This window comes from Xiphophorus couchianus, chromosome 18, assembly GCF_001444195.1.
Source record: "Xiphophorus couchianus chromosome 18, X_couchianus-1.0, whole genome shotgun sequence".
In the NCBI taxonomy this organism is placed as follows: Eukaryota; Metazoa; Chordata; class Actinopteri; order Cyprinodontiformes; family Poeciliidae; genus Xiphophorus; species Xiphophorus couchianus.
The window spans coordinates 18,592,987-18,610,398 of record NC_040245.1 but is presented as its reverse complement, the minus strand read 5'-3'; the positions used below and the strand labels follow the sequence as shown (position 1 = coordinate 18,610,398).

The window sequence follows — 17,412 nt, the reverse complement described above, 5'->3', positions numbered from 1 at the left end:
GCGACTCCAGATGCGGAAATCTCTTTGTTCACAGCCTTGCCGACTTCTGATCGGTTCAATTGGAGAAATGTTATTTACATTTACCATTAAAATCTGTGGCTGAAGAGGCGATTGTAGTCCCAGTGTAGGATAAGAATACGGTAGATTATGACGGGAATTTATTGGTGCAGCACATTGAAATGACAGCCATCAAGAAAGTCTAGTGCTCCTCTGATCCAGAGATCTGATCTTTGTCCCGCCCCCGCAGCCAATGAACCAATCAACAGCTAACTCCAAACCGGCCCGGTCTGGCCAGCCCGATTGCAACCACAGCTCTCGGGGTTCCAGGGAGGTCGATGGTACCGGACTGGAAGTGCTAATGCAACAACGATCGGGCCGACCCGGGTCCAGCGGTGCAGTGCAAAAGGGGCTTAATACTCAAATTACAACAAAGTCCAAATCCAGTCTTACCTGTTTGAGATGTCTCCCATGGAAAAGGAGAACGTGCAAACTCCGTGCAGAAAGACCCCAGGTCAGGATTCAAACCCGGGCACTTCATATTGTCGACTTCTTTAAAAAATACCTCACTAAATAGGACTTGGAGAGTTTTCTTATCCTCATTCTAAGAGAACATGATGTTGGAGGCAAGCTAAGTTTATTTTGTTCTAACAAAACATCCTGAAGTCATTTAATGTTAAACAGATTTTATGATTATCAATTGCGAATAAATAAAGCGTACACTTTCGCAGAAGAATATGCATGTCAAACCTGTCAGAGCTGAGGTCTCTAGCTGTCATACAAAAGAGCAACCTTCTCAGGCCGCATCTCTGAGAAAGTTGAGGTCCTTTCTCAGAGGATAGCAACCGAGAAAGCCCGGTCTGCCACACACCACACTTCAATAAATGGGTGATTTATAGGCTTCTGCAGCACTTGATGGCCATCGTGCCATCAAGTGCATTCAGTCATTTGAATCATGTGTTCTGGAACAGAAACACATCTAAAATATGCAGCGTAGTTCTTCTTGAGGACCGGAATTGCTATCAGCCAAGAGAGTGAGCCAAATCTTAAGTCTCTGGTTTTGCAACACAACTCCGACTCTTAAACCAAAGTCACAATCTTTACCACTTCCCAAACAGTATAACACCGATTAGTAGCATACAGAATGAATCAATTAACCTCCATAAGTTGTCTCCAGTCCGTCTGTGGGTGGTGTGAAATAACAACGCCAAGTTGTCAACTTGCACATAAGTGTAAAGAGCAGCATATGCACTGCTTGAGCAGCTTAAAAAGGATTTACATCCTATTAGATTTTAAAAGGTGTCGGTGATACTGGGCACCAAATACATGGTGCAACATTCATACTCAAGTTGTCACAATAGCTGAATATTGTCAGAGAAACGGCCAACAACAAAATGAAATGACTATAAATTAGATGTATTCAAACAGGCTGTTTTGACAGAATAATTTTTATTTTTATGGACATCTCTGTAACTATACATGTAGATATTTACACCTTTACATATGAAAGTACATCAAATCTCAAAACATTTGTTCTTTGTCAGCTTAGTCAAAAAACAGCGGCATGTTGTCAAGTCATCTGATAAATTCTCCTTTTTGCAAATAAATTAGTTTTTATCACTTGCTCACGAAGGCAAACGTAAACAATCCGGTAGTTATTGCAGACATCTTTCATCTACCAGAAAAACACTTTAAAAATCGGATTCTTATATAAAACTTTGGCAAATGGATAATATCATCTACCTTTCATTATTTGTCCATTTCTGATAAACTAATAACATAGTTTGCATTTAAATGAAAAATGACAAGATGACAGAAATTGTCATGCATATCAAGGCTTTTCCTCTGGGTGGAGATGTGAGGCTGAATGCAGAAAATAGTATTTACTTTTAAAAGGAATCTATTATGGCCAAATTTTTCCCACCAGGCACTTGTTTTTGCCAGATTTCAGCATTAATGAATATTATACAACTTGGTTGTCTAAATTCCCTCGTGCAGTCAGTGTCAAAATGTTTTGAAAATGAAAATCGTGTCATGCATCAAGAGAAGGCTTGCTTAGTTTGGTTACATCCTTTTTACTTTTAGACTTCTTTCTAGGTTTTCTGGTAAAATACAGGTACATGAGAAAAAGGTTTCATGCATAGTAAAAAAAAAATAGTGACAAGTGAGGATTTTAGTTGATAAAAAAAAAGAAACCCATGCTGTGTGTGCGTGTGGGTGTCTGCGTTCACATGGTGTCTGTCTATTTGGGCAGCAGATGGTCAGGATTCACCCTCAGGGCTCTCTCCTCTTATTGGTCCACAGAGCACACATTGAAACTGGTCCCCAGGGAAAACTTGAACTGCATTTTGATACAGCTTGGACGCAGCCATGGTAATAAATCAGCTTTTAAAAGTGATCAATATGCAGATATTTATGCAATATTAGGTGCAACGATTCTTTTTTGCTACATAATTTTTTAGAGTGAAGTGCTTTACTTTGTTACATACTGTATGTTAGTTTTAAGCTGAATTTTCCATATCTTTTGATAATTCAAGAACTGAAAGTTCAAAGTGCTCAAGGTGAAACATCAATATTGTTATAAAAACGAATCAGACCTTGTTTTTGAAGTCTATTGGAAGATCCTTTATTTTATTTGCTTTATGCTAATTATCGGAAGCGTAAATATTTTTGGAAGCATGTTGTTCCTACGCATGAATAGGTTATGTTGTCATTTCGAAAGGAAGAGCTTTCTTACAAAGTGATCTAAAAAGATGACAAGCTCATCAAAGTTGTACTGATGGTCTAATCGATCTGAAACAATAGTGAGTGGAGAACGTTTAGCTTATTTTTAAAGGCAGTATATTGACCAAACAAAACTGGTAATCTCAGTGTGAATCGGTTTAGCCAAGGTTATCCTAATATACAAAAATTGAATCCATATTAAAAAGCAATCTCAACATAAACATATCTATACGTATCATTTCAAAGGACTGATTTCAAAGCGTTATGATTTTTAGTTTCCTCATCAGCAGTTTATATCCACATCATCAGCATGAGTGTTATGCTAATTTTGCTGATTTTCCTGGAATATAATTTTCTGTTTGTTATTTCAATAGGGAACAATTTTTTCAAAGTATTAGCAGCTCAAGTCTGACTTTTGCATTGATGTTCAATAATCCACTTTGAGTTAAAATTATACATAGAAGTTTAAATGTTTCTTCATACACCCACACTAATATTTGGATAAATGTCCAGTAGTATGTTGCAGAGCAATAACATTTGTTTTTTGTATTCTGAAACAAACGTCTGCCATAATTCTGGTTATTGGAGCATTTAACTTTGAAAAAGAATTTGAATAAATTGTTTTCCTTCCTAGTTTTCTTTTAAACTAGGAATTCACCAACTCTTAACAGCGTTCAAAACGGTTAATGTTGGCTGGCTATAACAATAAAGAACGTTCTGATTGTGCATTTGGGACTGTCATCCCGTGTCAGAGTTTCAATCATCTTTTTGAAGATTTGAGCTAAAATCAAAGAATGCATTAGTACCACTGTCAGCTACACCGACCCTACAAGGCTGTCGTTTTGAAACTTAAGATGTGGTACATTGTTTTAGGGGGTTTGAAACACTCTTTGTCATTCTATACCTTTAGTCTCTCAAGTTTTTCTCTATTAGGCCTCTGGCTCATCCATCTGGGCAGATGCAAATTGCTTTCATGCTTTAAGGTATTTTGCAGACGAGGCCTCTTTCTTGCTCAGCACTTCATCTTAGAGCATTACCACACTTCACTATCTAGAGTTACTCGCATACTGTAACATTTTTCATGATTGGCATACGCCTTGTTTGTTCCTGATTTCCTCATGAACAACTATTGACATAAATTATGCCAGAGGCCACAGCCAGACGTATTACTGAGGTACATTTATGAATTAAATCTAGTGTATGTGCACCCAAACTTTTAAAAATCACTAAAATTGCATGTGAGATTACAGGTTGGTTAAATAACTGTTCAAATAAAAATCAGTGAAAGCCCTAAATTAATTGGGCATTCAGGTTGATTATTATGTAAAGATCTAACTGCATGATTTCAGGATTTTTAGGCATTGTTCAGCCTTAAAAGCTTAAGAGGGAAATGAAAAATTTAGTTTTTCTGACATTTATGTTTGTTACTCTGTTGCTGCAAATTTAACATTGAACAGAGCAGCAGTAATTATACAAGTAATCAACCAACCGCATGTTCATAGAAGTAAATCCAAATGAGGCACAGGCAGTATATCTATGAGGATCTTCCAGACTTTGCAAATGTGGAAGAGATCTTTTGAAATTTACCTCTGAATATTATGAAAATTCAAATGTATAAAATAGATGCATTAGGTTTTTTGGACTAAAGTTAAACAACTAAACGTATTATGTTAAACATTCACATGAATATTTGTAATGTTCTTTGTTGATGGTGTTCCCATTTGAACCTTCAACACCTTATAAAAATATATTGTTGTCACTTTCAGTTCAAACATCGTTCAACGCTGGGATTCTGGCCTCTGGATTTGTAAACCAAAGAAACTCAAAGGAGAAATTGAAGAGAGACACTACACTGCGTGACAACAATTTAACAGAATTACTCAAAAATCTTAACACTTTTTCACATGAGCCAACATGTTAAATTGCACATAGACACATGGGCAGTTGTTTTTTTGTGTGTATCTGTTTCCTTAACAACAGTTTGTAAAGTAGCAGCAGGGAAGGATGAGTTATTATGTCTTCTCAGGTATTAGTTTGTCAGTGGAGAAAAGAACGACCAGGATGAAGTGTATATTCAGCCCGGTCTGTGTTGCTTTCCTGTCAGCTGTGTTTAGGTCTACTTCAACATTAGATATGCGCTGCTTAAAACTAAACTCACATCTGTTTAGGTATGTCGCTCCAGCATAGTGAAACGGGTTCTTAACCCCCTCGTTAGTTTTGCAACAAACAGTGGACTCCTTTACAGCATTTTTCTGTCCTCCTTTTTCAGACGTTGCCTGCCGCTCCTCTTCGACTTTGCTATAGTAGCTGTTTGAGGTCAGCCAAAACACTCTGTCGTCTAAATCCAAGTGGCTTTGCTTCAAGTTCAGGGCCTGCTCTCTCCGATGCTGCTCCTCCATGTCTGGTTTTCTAATCCAATCAAAGAAACATGACAGCATAAAAATACCCATCACTCTGTGGCACCCAACATTAGCAGAGTGATCTTCAATGATATGCAGGTTTTCTGCATGGATCAAATCACCAACAGTATTTTGTTCCTTTTTTATTTTTTTATTTTTTGTCTGATTTCAGTGTCAGTAAGCCTGTAGAAAAAATAGAAAACTAGCGTTTTCTCCAATTTTGATCCAATTTTGTGAAAAAATATTTCACTTAGGCAATGCAAACATAGGTAAACAGTTTACTGATCATACATGAAGTTCTGGATGATAAAAATACAAACTGTAGAGAATAGGTTGACACAGAGAAGTCCAAACAAAGAAAGTGTCTAACTTCTAAAAATAGCTCCTTTACTTGCACTCTGTATGTCATTGCTGTTTCATTAAAATATCCAACACTTTCATATTAGCTCAAGTCCACTTAAAATTCACCTGATGTTACTTATGAACCAAGCTATTTTTTAAAATTTACAATTGTGGTTGCAATATGAAAATTTTAATGATTTGAAGATGTGCAAGTAATCTCAGAACCCACCATAAGAAGACGACTTGAAATATGTATTTACAAAGCTCCATCAAATGGAGGTGTAAATATACACAAAGATAAGCAGTAGCAAGTTTAAGACAATCCCAATAACTCCCAGCACAGCCAGGAATCTCTCCTCAGGTGTGCTCGGGTGCGGACACGTCAGTTCCATGTAAAACTATCTTTTTGAGCTCCTCCAAATGAAAAGGAATGGATATTTTGGAATGGCTATGCTTTTTTTAAATTACACAAATGTACAGTTTGAGGAAATGTTTAGGTGCTATTTGACTCAAAGCATTTAGATTTTGGCAAAGGTTTAGATTTTGGTCAAAAGTAATGGTGTCATTTTCTAATTTTCTCACGTTAGCTCAAAGCTCTCCTGTTGCTCAATTGTAACATTGGCTGGCAGTTCTATTGGCAGTGATGATCTCAACTCTTTCAAAAAATAAACAAACAAAAAAGCGCAAATCTTAGCATTTCCACAGCAAAGATTAGGCCTCACAGTCAGATTTCAGAACAAAAATCTCTGAAATCAAAAACCTGTTTTTTCTTAATTAGTCTTGATTATTAGAATATTAGAGATGTGAATATTTATAAAATGTGAAAACACAGTTTTGGTTTAACACCACATAGTTGCCCTACATGCTGTAGTGGAGTTAGTGTTCCTGCAGATGTCTAAACTTTGCATGTCAACAGCCAGTGAAGCAACCCTCTAAAAGTATGACTACTTCCAGAGGCAGGGATGCAGTGGCAGGAGGAGGCTTTGGCACCAGCATCTTTCGTTGAGGTCCTGTGGGAAGCCTCAGGTGACGGAGGTGTAGATGTAGACGAATATAACCACTAACAGATTTAGGATGGTTCCAATGATGCCCAGCACAGCTAAAATTCGCTCTTCGCGGTCATTAGTTGAGTCATCCTCTCTGGTGTGAGCGCTGCAGACATAGTGGCTGCCGGGTATCATGGTTACCATCACAGAACCCCACCACCAGAGGGCACAGTGCCTGTTGGGGACAGTCGGATGATGGTTGTGGGTGGGAGTGGGGTTGGTAAAAAAAAAAGAAATATGTAGGAGGTGGCAAAGAAAGGAGAGGAGGATATAGATGAAGTAAAGGAAAGCAAATTGATTCAGAAGAGAGAGAAAGAGAACTTAGGTTAAATATTTCTGAGAAAGAGTGACTTTCATTAACAAACATGTCCGGCTGACTTCTGATCTGGAAAAAATAAAAAGATTAAATAAACATTTCTTCTTGTCATACTTCTCTCAGGTTGTCAGGCCTTTAAAAGCCTCCATAACCACTGAATTCTGTTGTTTTCATTCAATATTTTTAACCCTTCAACTTCTCTTACAAATAGAGCATAGTTTTGTCAAAGAAATTTTAAATACTTCATATTAAAGTTTCTTAAAAAGTGCATGTCATTTAAAAAAAACGCTGAAGTATTGCACTCTAAATAAGTTCTTGAAGGTTCTGTTCATGTCGCTGCCCTGCAGATGAGATCATAGACGCCTGAACAATGGAGCAAGTGGAGTAGCAAAGTGAGGGTGCAAACTTGCTCCCTCATTTTTTGACACAAAGAAATCTGATCACTCCCTGCAGTTTACAAAGTCTTATTCATTCTCATTATGCTTCATTAACCAGCCTGCAAAAAACAAAAATAACGGCTAAATGTTAGTCCCACCGTTTTTCACCTGTAAGTTATAGTGAATCTGGAAAGTATTCACAGCATTTCACTTTTTTCCACATTTTATGTTATGGCCTTATTTGGAATTGTATTAAATGAATCTCTGTTTCCCCACCCTGGTCCTCAAGGTGCCCTGCATGTTCTTCTTCTTCTTCTTTTTATTGGCGGTTGGCAAAAAATGTTAACCAGCATTACTGCCACCTGATTCAGATGATTGCAGTTCAGCAATTACTTGTTAATCTGCCATAAAGCAAGGAAACATGTAAAACGCGCAGGGCAGTGTGCCTCAAGGACCAGCATTGGGAAACATTGTCCTGAATTATTTGTCAGGCTTTTTCCCTTTTAGTTCTAGATCAGTGATCTCAAATTGCAGTCCTTGAGACCAGAGTCCTGCAACTTTTAGATTTTTTTCCCCCCCTTGTTCTACACGCTTGAATTAAATGGCTAAACTGCATCACTAGCATGTGGTCAAGCTCTACAGAGCTCTGCTAATGAGCTAATATTGGAGCCAGGTGTCCTGAAGCAAAGAGACACCTAAAGGTTGTCCTCAAGAGACCGGCTCTTGAGGACTGGAGTTTCGTTCTACATCCTTTTAGTCCCTGTGTGCTTTATTATCAATCTTCCCACAGTGTTTCTCTCACAGCTGCACTGTTCCCAATCAACCACCTGTCTTTTGTCTGTAATCAAACTCCCCAGTATTTAAGCCCCTCATGTTTTGTCATTTCCTACTGGTTTCTTCCATGACATAAACTGTCTGTTTTTGCCTTTTCCCTGCTCTGGTCCTTTTGTGGGTCCCCATCTGAAAGTCATTTCAATAATACAATAGTCAATTTTGCCACAGTCAGTCTGTGTGTTTGGGTCCTTTTCAAACTTTAGCCTAACATGACACCTTCTGCGTCAAAGTTTGCTTGGATGAAATCGCTTGTCAAAGTTATTTTCAAAATTATGTCCTTTAATCACCTTCACCTGCTGTTTTTTTAAAAATCAGTTGTTTTTGCTTTAGTTAAGTCCTTCTTGTGTAAAGATTTCTTCATATTCTTGAGAATACATAGATTTTTGGACATATACAGACTGTACGCCATACATGTATCTTGACTTCTACACTCCCCTCCGGGCACAGGCTTCAACACTGGACCACTGCTGCATCAAATATGCATCAAGATATTGGACCAACACACTGTCTCTCCTCTCCTACTCTCTCCCCCTCTCCTTTCTTTTCAGAAACACATCATAATGAATTGCAGCAACTCAAGCGTTAAGTCAGTTCTAATTAATATTTCAAGACAACCCGTATAGTCAAGCCTCTACGACTCGTCTTCATTACTGTAATTAGGAGCAGTCAGATGTTATAATTCTGCTCCAGCCTATTTCCCTTTTATTTTTTAACTATTAAAAATCTACTGTAGAGCAAAAAATGCAAGACATTTTTTTAAACAGATTCCTGTGGTGAATGAACCTCCATGGCAGTCTGTATAAATATCAACCTATATGTCTATAATTTTAAACGGCATTTACAAAACACCACAGGACGTCTTCATTAATCTTTCACCATCAAACAGGAAGTGGCTATGTTTGTAGCATTTGTAAGCAGTTATTGGATATGCTTTTTGTTTTACTCTTCCAGTATGACTACTAACAGATTGTGCTCTAAGTTGGTTCAGCATCTTTTTAATTTTATTTATTTATTTTTCTTCAGAAATAATGACAAGGTTTAAGCAACATTGCTTGTTAGGACTTAGTCCTGCATAATTTTGAATATTTATGACAAACTGGGAGTATGCTTAGCCGGTTTTGAATTAAACAAGGAGAGTAGTTACTGTGCAGAGCAGTAGAAACAGGGGAATTCCTCATTAGCTTCCCCACTGACTATGCAAAGGCAAGCATTCTGCCCCATGAAACTCATGCATATTATTCATCATGGTTGGAGCAGATAGCCACTCTGCCTCTTCTTCCTGTCAGATCACATTATACCCAATATGATTTCTATGAACATCATCTATTTGCAATGTGTGCTACCGGAACTGTAAGAGAGAAGTCACATGGGAAGCAACAAACCATCATGAATGTAAATCTCACAGCTTGTCAAATGCATATCTAATATTACAATATTATTGTTTAATTTATGCTCATAGTTACGACATCAGGGAGTTTTTTTTGTCACTTTTTTGCAGGTGCAATCAGTCATCTAAAGTTATGAAGTGATCTCAGCACCCTTCATAAATAAAACAGTTTGCTTTATGTATTATTAGTGATGGCATACATAGTTATGAGTTTATGGATCTACTCGGAATATAATTCAAATCTGCAGTAGTACAGTAAGCAAGGCATAAAACGTTTGCCTTGGGGCAAAAAAAACTCCATGGTCTTGAATATGTTTCTGCAGAAACATGCTTTTTTGGTTGGGAGTTTGGGATTTCTCTGAGAATTTAACTGAACCATAAATTGCAGTCTTGTTAATATTTAATAAAAGTTTCCTATTTTTGATATTTTGTTTTTCAAGTTTTTAAAGTGCTTTGAAAGCAAATCAAACATTTTAAGGAGCACTGCTATTGGGGAACACACAGGCAGATTTGTAGAGATTCGTCCTAAAAGTTAGTTTTGCCTGCAGCAGGAAACCGTTCCTAAAAGCTGTCATTGCTAGAGTATTCATAAAAGGCCTGGGGTACCATATGCATCGACACAATCTCTGAGAGAAAAAGAATAAATCAGACACACATTTTGAAGGAAGTTCTATTTGGAGATTTAATGGAAAGTTTTGGCCAACATGTAGAAAGCTGTGTGGCAGACGGCTAACAAGGCACATCATCTGGGATACACCATCCCTGTGAAACATGGTGGTTACAGCATTATCCATTGGGAATGTTTTTGTGTAAACTAGTTAGAGTCAATGGAAAGTTAGTGGGAGTTAAATAACCAGATACCAAAATCTAAGTTAAAACCTGCAAAAGACTTGTGTCTGAGACAGAGGTTCACGTCCCATTAGGACAACCACCTCATTCATCCAGAACTCCAATGAAAAGCATTAGTTCAATATTTATGAGTGGCACAAAGTACAGACCTAAATCCATTTGCGAATCAGTAGTGAGACTTAAAAGCAGACATTCTTCATTCTGTGTCAGGTTAAGCTCTTTAACAAGGAATGATGGGCAGAAGCTTTTGTCCTCAGATGAACTAAACTGGTAGAGACATATCCCAAAGAACTAGTTGTTGTTATCACAGTGAAAGGCTCAAGTATAGAATTAGAGGACTTGAGAGCGAGAGAATATTGTTTATCAAGAAAATGATTAAGTGTCCTTCATATCCCTTCCTCTAGATTATTGAAACTACAGGGAGTTTTATTAAAATGTGTGCCATGTCCCGCCATAAGACCTTTTCCCAGCTGCAGCCTTTCATAGCATGTTGGGTATGTTATATGTACAACATTTTTGTTACAAAAACATTGTGGAAATATTTAAAGAAATTATTGGAGTACACCTTTTCTAGTGCCCTGTACACACTCCTCAGGAAGAGAACAATTTGTTTTGGTTACATGAGATTGTAATAATGAGAGCTAAGATCTTACCGACCAGGTTACCTTCCCCACTGCAGCAGACTCACTTCATAAGTCTTGGACACCACACAGGATATACATCAGAACAAGCTGAAAGAATTCTCAAACAAGAGCTGACATAACAATTTTGTTCCTTTGTTTAGCTCAAAGAGAGCAAAGAAATCTCTATTCTTGCAGAGTACTGTTTGGGCTTTAAAGTCTGAATTTCTGAATGTAAAAGAAAACTTTGTAAAACATGTTTGCTCTGTAAAATGGTTTCAGACTTGCCCATCGCCTAGATTTCTACTTGCACAAGTAGCTCCACATCTGCACATCTGGTTAAATAAAAAGGAACACAAACAATGACTAAACATATCAGCAAATGAAGACAAATCTGAATTTACCTTACAAATGTACACCTTTTACACTGTAATTCCAGAAAAACATTTTGCTCTACTTTGTGTTGGTGTGTCACATCAAATTCTAATGAAACATACAGAAGTTTGTGGTTGTAACTTCAAAAAATGTAAAGACGAAAAAGTTCAGAGTGTGAATTCTTTTGCAGGGGAATGTATGTCCAACCTCACTGTTCGACTTTTTCAATCAAGACCCGTGACCTCTTTAACCCTGGCCACGTTCCAAGGTACACAGTGCCACTATTGCTCTGCCAGACGACAGAATGAGAAGGTCAAACATAAACAGTCTATCTGGGCTGTATTATTAAGCTGCTCATCAGGCAGTGATCCGGGAGAGGACGTACTGTCTGGAGTCATTGATTGCTGCTGCTATTGACTTTACAGAAAGTCTCGACAATAGAGTGGAGTCTTCACAGAGATCACTGAGAGACAAAAGCACAGAACAAGCTGCTTCAAGACACTTCTAAGATGCAGTAACCTTCAGCATCTTTAGCAGAGAGGCACCAGCTTTTCCGCCCCCCTTCCAGAAGCTCACATACACACACTCCACTGATTTAGATATGGCGTGGGTGCGGGATCCTTGTGACACTAGAATGTTCCACAGTCTCATTACGAGCTCGGCTGGCCTGCTCTACGAGCATTTAGAGCCAGCGGCCGTCAAGCAACTGTCACTTCTCTTCAGCCACAGCTCTGCTTGTTCCATGTGAGCCCATGACTTGGAAAGGGGCAATAAAGGGTGGAAAATGTGTCTCGTGTAAGATTGAGTGATTTCATGATAGACTGAGAAAGGGGAGAGTACAACTTTGTGTCAAAACCTGAAATTTTAGGGAATTGCAGTCATCTTGCTACGTATCCCTTCATTAATTAGTGAACACCTTCAGGAATCCTCCCACTCTGACTTTCTAATGTTTGGTCTTCATTTTGCTCCCAGGCAGGAGTGTCATGTGACCCATGGACACCACCATCATGTGACCTAGATTAAACAGTTTGAATCACAGTGTGGAAGAATAAAGTGTCACACACCAGACCTTGACATCCTGAGGTTTCTACAGTATTACATGACCTTCATCCAATAAACCCCCTGAGCTCTGTCGTCTGTATTGGACCTGAGAAAAAATGACTCACTGACACCTATGCAAGGACTCTGATATGAAAGTGTGGCATAAAGGGAGTGATGTGTACTCACCACACATCGCACCAGGGTGGCAACCAGCAGACCTTTGTTTCTTCTCTTTATCTGAGCATTTTCGTTGTGGTTCCCCCCTCTTCGTCCATTGTGTTTCTGTCACCTCCGCTTGCTCCTTCTCCTTTTTCTTCGCCTCCCTTTCTCCCTTCCACCCTCTGCTGTTCTGGTCCAGGTCTGTCACTGGTGAGGAGAATCCATGCAAATGCTCACACAATCGTCTTCAAAGCTCAGTGTGAACACACACTAATCAATAGTCACACCCACATATGTGCAAAGGAAACAGTTAATCCATAACGGCTGCCCCGCATTACCACACAGCTGGTTTGTCCATAGCTGAACGGAGAGCGTGGCACTGTGTCGTCCTGCGTAATCGCCTTGAGATGCAAGTGATTCTAGTCAGAGACTAGGCAGTTTCTAACTTAACACCCTGGTGGCATTAACTGCCTTAGAGACAAAAGCAAAGAGCACAAGTTCACCACCCGTCCAACGATCCTTTGCACCACGGCTGATTAAAGAATCTCCTCGCGTGTGTGCTCAAGAGGTCCTCCACTTGCCAAATCTCTGTAATGAGGCCATTTTCTGAGATCAGGAATTGCTCCAATCAGTCCAGGACAATATAATTATAACATAAGCCTCAGGGACATCAGTTAATCTCACCTGACAGAGATTCAGAGTAGCATTTCAGTCCAGCATGTTCATCTCTATTATCCTCAAAGAAAAGAGGACGGTGATCACATTGTTTCATGGAAATGGATTCGTCCTTTCAATTTTGCTGTTCCACGTCAACATCCAGCTTTTCTTTTAGTCATTCCAGTGTCTACAAGGGGTTTCATAGCTGGCCAAATGTCCTCCAAGAAGCCAACTCTGGCTACTTTGTCGGGAACTTGTGCCAATGTTAGGCAGCAGCATTCTTTATGACCATCGTGTGACGCAGGTTGTCTGAGCTTTAAAAATCCAGTAGAATAAAAAAAAGCAGTTGCACAAGTTCTTTCCAGATTGGCTTGTCAAAAATGTTTAACACCTTATGACGTATTTGTATCACAGTTGAGATTTCCAGTCTTCATGATGATTAACCCTCCTTTTTTCAACTCTTTCTGTATTCTTATTGAAATCATTAAGTTTGGTGTGGCTTATGTCACTTTTTCTCTACCTTTGTCTCCTGTGTCTATGGACAAGTGGAAAAAAACTTTCTCTCTCATTTGCAGACCTCCGGTTTGCCTTCTCCCTCAAGCTGGGAGATAGTGACTCTGGACTTCTCCAGTGGGAAATGAAGAAATTGTTAATTAACACAGCCCTCTTGACCTTTGAAGCTCCCTTTCCACAGTCCTTGCTGCAAACCTTCACTCAACCTTCCCTCAGCCAGCTTCAGTCATACTAAACACTTAAGTTCCTAAACTCACCCTCCAGCAAACTGATTCACTTGGCCTATTTCTCGCTGCCCGCCAGCACAGCAGGCTCCATCCTCAAGCTGTCCTTTGCCTGTCCGGTGACAGCTTACTTCTGCTCCAGCCCCTTCTGTGTTTGCTCCATATTCCTCCTTAGCGATCCTTTAGCACTGCCTCTGCTGCTCCTCTTGCATGCAGAATACAGTGTCTCCTCGCTGCTGAGCTCTGAGTCATACAGCTCACTCTCTCCTCCCTTTTCCTTCCAGAAGCTTGCAATGCCCCCCCTACCACCACTATCACACCCCTACCCTCCTTTTTTGTCTTTTTTTTATGGTGGTGCCTCATCTCTCTAAGAACCCATCAGGATTCATTCAGCATGTCTTTCCATCCTTGACACCAGAGGAACGTGTTTGCATCATTCAGCCAAGGGTTGCCTCTGGACAGACAAAATACAAATATTGTAAGCCAGGAGACACAGGAGTTTGACTGAACATTTGTGATGTTGTTTTGTCCACGATTTTGCTAATTGTCTTACTTTGAATTCATCTCTTGCTGAACAAATGTCTTGTGTGGGTGGGTGTGTGTGTGTTATGTAGCCTCTGGTGCAGCTATGGCTTTGTTTTCCCTCCCTACCTGTTTAAAGCTTGCTGTTGGTTCTTCAAGTGGCTGTCAGGGGGGAAAAAAATACAATACAGAAAATGTTGCCTGAATACACAACAAAATAACGGAGAGGTGCTCTGAAGAGAAAACAGAAGAACCGGGGAAGAAGCATGTGCATGAAAAATCAAAATGCCCTCAGGAAGTGTGGAAGTGACAGCAAAGGAGATACAAACGGAGAGAGGAAAGGGGAGGATGAGGAGGGGGAGGAGGAAGGAGATGAGGAAAAGAGTGGAGGAGGAGGGATATTTTGTGTGGGTGGAAAGGAGACCAGATTGTGGATGGATGGAGAGTTAAGGGAACATGGGAGTTTGCAGGGTAATGAGGAGATGAGAGAGCTTGTTGACAGAGGCACATAACCAAATGAGAGGATGGAAACAAACGCATATGCATGAGTTGGCTGGTGGGTTGCCCCTCAACTAGGAAATTTTTCTTTCACCTATTCAGAAGAGCCCCCTCTGACATTATATTCATTGATACTGTAACTATAGGAAAGATCCTCAGTGAGTGGTTTGTTGCTTGCTGGTTGATGTTTTACCTGTATGGAACCACTGTCCGCTCTTTGACAGCATACTGCTCCTCCTTTTTTAATTTCTTGCTCTTTCATCGCTCTCTGTTTGCTGCTGCAGCCTTCGCTGCCAGCGCTGTATCGTTGAAAAGCAGCATCTCTCTTCCCTCTCTCCACCTCCTCTCCATCGCTCTCATTTCCCTCCCTTCTTTTCCCTCCATGCTTCTCTCTATATTTGTCCTCCTCTGCCTGTACCTCTGTCTCCACATCTCATATGTTCACCCTTCCTATCTCTTGTCTCCACCCCCTCCTCCCCATATTCCATCAGTTCCTCTCCACCTCCCTCTCATCTAGTCCTCCATCCTACGCTTGCTGTTACATCCCCCCTCTCTGAGGGAAGCTTCGAGAACACAGTGGACAGACTTGGGGAGAGGAGAGCTCTATGGACATGTGGAACAGCATTACTCTGCCTTATGAATAAAACACATATAAACACATGCATGTCCTCTCATATGCATGCATGTCTTCATCAAGTTGAACAACCTGACAAGTGAAGCAAGGGTTTTGTGATGCATACATACCTGAGCAATATCTATGACACAGCCTCATGTGCTCAGACTTTTGTTCCCCACTGAATTTGAATGGAATATGTAATAGAAATATATTTTGATAATGTTCATATGACAGCAGGAATCAATTTTATAGATGTTTTGAAAAAGGACATTGTAAATCCTGTGAATTTCCAGGGTTTCCTGTAACTTTTTGTTCACATATAGATTAAGACAACAAAGCTCACAGTTTCCCAGTTTTTATCAAACACTTTCTGTGGCCTCCCAGGTTTGATCGAAAGCTGATAATTACAACATGGCTTGGTCACAACATATTTGCAAATCTCATTTCAGGTTGAATGGGTCTCATGGTGGAGCAAAATTGTCCTCTAGTACAGAGAAATTTGACGCTGGTTGAAGCATTTCAGTGTGGTACTTTGGGTACTTGGGCTTCTTGTTTCCCAAACATTTATTCAGACTTCCAAGTATATTTTGACATTAAATGAGGCGTCAGTAGCTTAGTAATTTATTCGGAGCCCGGCCAGCCCAGTGTGGCCTGTATGTATCCTTCGCATGAGAGTAGGAGTGACATGTGGTGAAATCTGATGTATTCATACAAGACCACTGTAAAAAACATAAATATCATATTTTAAGTTTTGAACCTATGATGGACACATTACTGTTTGCTCATATTAATATGCACGCACATATCAATCTCATTATATTGTCAAAATTAACAGTATTAACAACATTAAATAAATGTGCTCCTTAACACTCCTTAAGAACTACTGCCACATCTCAAAATGTTCAGACAGGTACAAGTGAGATGTACGTATAGCCAATACAACTATAGTCTTCACATCTTCCTCTAAATTGTTATCATACACACATTTATGCCCCTTAATAACGTTTTAATGACAAGATAATTGAGTAACCTGTAGCCATCCAGGCAACATTTCCCCATAGATTTTGCTTTCAGCAACTGAAAACATATGCAGTTTATTAAGCACATAAAACAATCTGGGCATTTTGTGAGAGATAACATTATATAAGGAGTTTTCTTACTTTATTGGAAAATGAAATCAATATATCCTTCTGCTTTTCTTCAAATAAAAGTTGAGAAACCAATTTTAGCTACACAATGGCTGCCTCTGGCTAGTGAGCCCAATCTTTAATTGATTTTTATAAGAGCTTGGGTCAACTCAAAAGCCAGAAAGTAAGCTGCCTTTCTACATACAAATAGCCTAAAGTAGGCAGTTTTATTTTTACTTTAGTTAGAACAATCTCTTCAGATCTTAATGTGATCTGTGCTAATCTAAATATATTCTTTTAAACTTAGGGTGACACAATCAAAAAGTTTGGTGCTTTTTCTGAAAATGCTGTTTTGGGATTTGCTAAAAATAACTTACAAAAGTATAGTACTTGGTTTTAAGAGGTGGAAAGGGTGATGAATCAAATCTCCCTCTCTGTTGAGCAATTTGTTTTAGCTTGTCTTAACCTTGAAAGCACATTATTAATGTATGAGTGAACATATACAGTAGAACTCAGCCCGGGAGCTTGCAGCACCATGACACCAAGCTGTAAAAAATGTGTTCATAACTCCTTTTTCAGCTAGCTAGCTTCATTTCTCCTATCAGGAGTTTGTTTACCTGTTGTAGGCTATGGCCCCGACCAGGAACAAAAGAATGAGTCAGAATCTAATTAAATGATAATTAGTATAATATTTTGCTGCCTCATAATTGGATTTTTTTTGTTGTTGTTAGAACAGGAAGTTTGTTAAGCAAATTTTCATATTATCTAAATATATTCTGTCTGTCTAAA

General features: G+C 39.2%; 1 long non-coding RNA gene across 1 annotated transcript; it reads right to left on the bottom strand.

Moving 5' to 3' along the window:
* Positions 1–1,427: 1,427 nt before the first annotated feature.
* Positions 1,428–14,155, bottom strand: LOC114161910 (uncharacterized). Its single transcript, XR_003599102.1, has 2 exons — positions 12,494–14,155; positions 1,428–6,683 (listed from the first exon to the last, which is right to left on the bottom strand). It is a non-coding gene; the product is annotated as an uncharacterized LOC114161910 (long non-coding RNA).
* Between the last annotated feature and the right edge of the window lie 3,257 nt (positions 14,156–17,412).